Raw genomic sequence first — 6,000 nt, 5'->3', positions numbered from 1 at the left:
CAGTAATTATGTTAATTTAGGATGTAATGACAGGAATTCATGAGCTATGCCTCAGGCTTTCTGAAAAAATATCAATGACAATGATTGATTGATTGTTGGTTGCTTTACGCCGCATTAGCACAATCAATGACAATGTAAACAGGAACAAAACATTGACACGAATGATGCTCTCTTCTATGTTATAGTTATTTAGGTATGTGTGTTGCACAAGTTTCAAAAAAACTTAAGTTATAAAACTTTTTTTCAGGGCACAAACCCACTTTAAAGAGACTTGTCTATTGCCATATCCATCCTATTTTCATGCACCATTTGCAAGCAAGAGACTGAATGGTTTGCAAAATTAAAAATCAGGACGGTGTCCAATTAAACCAAAAGAACTAAACTGGATGAATATTGTAGGAGAAATCTAGAGGAAAGTTTTGATTTGTGAAATTGGTTTTCCTGAAAAGTCATTCACCCTAGCCTGCAGAAAGGAACTATAACTGTCCACCACCAACTGGCGAGCTAATGTTGAGCTTCACATATGGAATTACTCAAATACCATCAATGTCTATGTTTTCAGCACAGATTTCACAAGTTATGACACAGCTGTGCTTTTTTTTTTATACCTGTTAAAGAGTTGTATACTAAATTTAATTTTTTTTTATCAATAAATATATCTTGTGTCATTTAAGAACTTGTATTTTGCCAAAAGTTCATTTTGCTTTGGTATATAGAATTGAATTACAATTGTTCATGTTATTGGAATGCATATAAAAATAAGGAGATGTGGTACAATGTATATACATGATATTTAGTGAGTTTATCAAGCAAAAGTGAATAAGAAATAGGTATACATGTAAGCAGTTACAGGTACTACTGTACAATCTCAAACAATGAGAAAAACTCATACCGTAAAGAGAATTTCATATTTACAAGTAAGTTTTGTTTTTGCGTTGAATAATTTTCTTTTATTGTTTTAATTGCAATATGGGAAGTGGACATGTTTTTCCATAAGTGGGGAGAGTTAGCATTACTAAATTCATCCTGGTTAATAATATATTTATCTAGATTTCACCGATTTCCATTAGGTGGGACCAGTTAGCAGGAGTAATATTAACGGAATTTAACTTATATACAACGGGATAACATCTTTTTACATGAGTGGGGCGAGTTGGCATTAGTAAATTCTTCCTGGTTAATAATATATTTATCTAGATATTATCGTTTTCTATTAGGTGGGGCAAGTTGGCAGGAGTAATATTAAGGGATATAACACATTTCACAAGTGGGGCGATTTGGTTATCCAGGTTGGGGCATTTTTTTTTAAAGTGGGGCGAGTTAGTGAAAAAGTGGGGCTATTTGCTAATGGGGCGATTTGTCATGGATTCCCTTCAAATATATTCTAATGTGGTTTTTGGCTACTTCGTGCATAAACAAGCTCATTGCCATTGTTGAATTAATTGTTTTCTTTAAAATAGTCGACAAAATTGCTCTTACAAAATTTCCATTTGGGAGCCTCGAGCTCGATGGGGGAAATACTCTGCAAATACTGACAGTTGGCAGGTATGGTCATCAAAAAAGTTGATGTGTTACTATGTACATTTACCATTATGTTACTTGATGTTCTTGCTATACACACAGTACAGAGACTAGTCAATCTTTGTGAACTATTTTTTATGGGAGTCATAGAATATGCGTATACAATCGATAATTAAAAATAGTCTATTTATATTGAAAAGGAAAAGTTCGTGTATGTCTAAAGAAGAGGGACGAAAGACACCAAAGGGACAGTCAAACTCATAAATTTAAAGCAAACTGACAAGGCCATGGCTAAAAATGCATTTCATGGCGAGGCACAGAAAATATACTGTAAACAGTAGACTATAAATATAGGTGAACTAGGTACAAAAGAACTCTAAATCTTAAATTCTACAAACCACCTCTGTTCTATGGAAGATAATGATATAACTGGACTAGAAATACACACAACCTGTAATTAACTGCCTTTACAGCGCTTTCGCGCTTTGATCAGAATAAATGTGTTTAGTTCCGATGTAAAGACCTTATCAGTGACTCAATATTAACGCCAAAATATGCAATCTTTAATGACTTGACAACAGTATCGTAATTATATCCCTTCTTAATAAGTCTATTCAAAGGTTTTGTAAGTTTCTGAGGTGAATACTGACACCTTTGTGCTTTATAAAGAATATTTCCATAAAAAATTGGATGTGAAATACCTGAACGTATTAGAAGTCTGCATGTTGAGCTATATTTACGAATGATGTCTTTATACCGATGATAAAATTTAGTAAATGTTTTGACTAGTTTGTGATATCGAAAACCCTGGTGTAATAATTTTTCAGTAATACATAAATTTCTCTCGTTAAAATCTAAAACATTGTTACATACACCAGCGAATCGTACAAGTAGAGATATATAAACACCGTAAGATGGTGACAAGGGAACGTCACCATCTAAAAACGGATAATTAACGATAGGAAATGAAAAACCATCCCTTTTATCATAAATTTTAGTATTCAGCTTTCCATTAGTGATATAGATATCAAGATCGAGAAAAGGGCAGTGGTCATTGTTAGTATTAGCTTTATTTAAAGTAAGTTCAACAGGATAAATTTCATTAATATACATACTGAAGTCGTCATTATTGAGAGCCAAAATATCATCCAAATATCTAAAAGTATTATTAAATTTGTTTATCAGATGTTGTTTCGATTGGGTCTTTGCTTATTTTTGTCATAAATTGTAACTCATAACAATACAAAAACAGGTCCGCAATAAGTGGTGCACAGTTAGTCCCCATTGGAATTCCGATAATCTGACGATATACGGAATCCCCAAAGTGAACAAACATGTTATCTAGTAAAAATTCAAGGGCATATATAGTATCAAAGCATGTCCAATTAACATGGTTTTTATGCAGTTAAGCTGCATTATGCGAGCACCCTAGATTTGTGTTCTACCCAATAAATCCTGAAATACTTGCCATTGTTATTATCTAGCTTGCTACTATGTTATATATAACTAATTGAACACTTTTTTAATACTTTTTATTCTGGATTACAAAAAAAATGACCAGAAAAACCTTAAATGATCGTCGATTTATCCAAAAGTTTTAAAGTTACACATAGGAAGTAGTGCTTATTAAGAATCCTTGTGTAGTTCATTATGACTTGTGATTTTAGCTAAGATGTCAAAGAACAATTGTATGAAATATTTAATCGCCGAAAATCTCTTAAGACAAGTAGTTTAGATTTCCCAAATGACAAAAGTCGTAGGAATATTGTTTGTCATCAATTGAGTACAACTACGTCAGTAGTCTATTATATAATAATTTCAACTGTTCATGCTGTTGGCGGCAATTTCAAATTAGAAAAAGAAATTTTCGTAGCTTTTCAATTTGGAGCCAGGTGTGCAAATTAGCGGTGGTCCGAGGTCCGCGACCTTCCACTTTTGCAAGCGAAATTTCGACTAGGATAGTTGGTTTCTAGCTACGCCCGACGTAGTCACCTTACATTTGAAAGAAAATAAGAAATTACTTTGCAAACCTTTTCACCATGTTCACCAAAGTCTCCAATTAAACGAGCTAAAAACTTATTTTTATCATTATTATTCATGACGGCGATGTTCATTTTGTTCAACCACTAGCTTTATACAGAAAATCGCCGACAAATATTGTATAAATTCGAGTAAAATCGTATCTGATTGACAAAAACAACATTGTAAACACATAACAATGGCGGCCGTGAAGGGGAAGGTCTATTAACAGGACAGATAAAACCAGGACAGTTATTTTCGATACGTTTTTATCTGTAACTTTCGTTTTACTCAACATATTGTTAAAATTTAAATTGCATAATAAAGAACATGGTATTTACTTATATTATTTGCAAAAAATATAAAAATAAATAATAACTAAGTTAAAATAAATCTGCCAGGACAGTTTAATTTTATCAAAAAAATGGCTGAAACTGCCGAGAAAAGTTTACTTATAATTGAAATATTTTTCCCAAAACAACTGTCTGGCATAATATTTTTGTACGATTATAAAGATTATGAAATATTCATTCTAAAAATCTATAATTTAATATTTTTTTCAGCTTTTAAAGGTAAAAAAATCTGCCAGGACAGTAGCCTTTCACGTTGGAAATTTTGTTGAAATTATTTCAAAATACAAATACAAAGTTTAATATCTTCTTCAAAATAAATGTCTGGTAAACAAATGTTAGTTCATTGGAAAGTTTAGAATATAAGCTTTATGAAAATATAAAATTATATGAACTTTTATGTCATTAACACCAAAAAAATCTGCCAGGACAGTAGCCTACTCCGCTAAATTTTAGAAACAAATGGCTGAAATTGTCGAGAAGAGTTTACATACAATTGTTATATTTTCTTCAGTACAACTGTCTGGCATAATATTTTTGTATGATTATAAAGATTATGGAATAATAATTCTAAAAACCTATGATTTAATATTTTTTTCGTCTTTTAAAGGTAAAAAAATCTGCCAGGACAGAATTAAGCCTTTTACGTTAGAAATTTTGTTGAAATTTGTTCAAAATCAAAGTATAAAGTTTAATATCTTCTTTAAAATAAAAGTCCGGTAAACAAATTTTAGTTCATTTAAAAGTTTGAAATATAAGCTTTATGAAAATATAAAATAATATGGACATTTATTTCCTTAACGCCAAAAAAAATTTGCCAGGACAGTAGCCTACTCCGTTAAATTTCTGAATTAATTGCAGAAATTAACAACGCAATTATTTTTTTTTAAATATAATATTGGAATAGTTCTTTTTGCGATTGTCTAAAGTACTATTTTGATACTACCATTAAGTAAAAGCTAGACCCAATCATAAAATTAAAAAAAAAAGTGAATAAAAAAAATTGCCAGGACAGTTACTTATTATGTCTCAACTTGTGGACAAATTTGTTTCAAATCAAAATCGAAAGTTGGATAGATTATTACTTTTTGTTGTTATAATTCGTTGTTAAGTTTTAGCATTAAATTTTGGGAAAAGATAAAAATATTCATTCGATAACAGATGAATTTCATAAAAAGTGTCCCATGAGTCGTCCTATAGCTAAATATTTAGTTGGCACGTGCTAAACTTAACGATCTGTCATCGAATCTGTGTATTTGTATATTATGTCATGTCAACAGTAAAGTGAGTGTGTGGTAATGAAGATATTTAGCTTTAATTTTAGGAAAACTAATTGATTTTATATTTAAAGATAAAATTTAATGCAATAGATTGTGGGATATTCGCAATTGCAAAATGCTCGATAATTTTGTTTTTACAAGTTTTTCAGGTTGGGTACAAAATCAAATCAAATCAAATATATTTTATTGTCAATTAAAGACGCCCATTACAGGCAGAATAATCACAAGTTAAATTTGGTACAATGATTACAAAATGATTACAATTATTTGAGTACAATTAAATCAATGATTACAACGAAGAGAAAAGAAAGACACACACTTCGGTCAGAAAATGAAGGACTCATAACGAATCCAAGAGATGTCCGCACTAAAACATACGGTGAAAGACGATTCGACCGAGCTGGAGCTACATTGTGGAATGACCTACCAATTCATTTACGGAGAGAACAATCGCTTCCTCGTTTTAAAAAAGGTTTGAAGACACATATTTTTAGACTGGCGTACTGTGATGTGTAAGAAATGTGATAATTTATTATTATTCTAAAAAGTTTAAGTGATAGGATCTTTTTTTATTTTTAACTTATTTAAATTTTTAGTTTTGACGATTTTATTGAATAGACAGTTTTATTTATCTTTTCATTGTGTTTTACTGGAATGTAAATACTTATAATTTTCATCATTATTCTTTTATTGACTGTTATATTTAATATGTTTTATGGTATTCATTGTGATATATATTTCCCCTGTCAATGATCTTAATTTCCATCATTATTCTATTTAATTTCTGTTTTATTCTTATGTTCATATATATATAATTGCTATTATTGTAT

The sequence above is a fragment of the Mytilus edulis genome, chromosome 1 (assembly GCF_963676685.1).
Source record: "Mytilus edulis chromosome 1, xbMytEdul2.2, whole genome shotgun sequence".
NCBI classification, from domain to species: domain Eukaryota; kingdom Metazoa; phylum Mollusca; class Bivalvia; order Mytilida; family Mytilidae; genus Mytilus; species Mytilus edulis.
The sequence above is the reverse complement of the archived record's forward strand: the minus strand, read 5'-3'. Positions refer to the sequence as shown.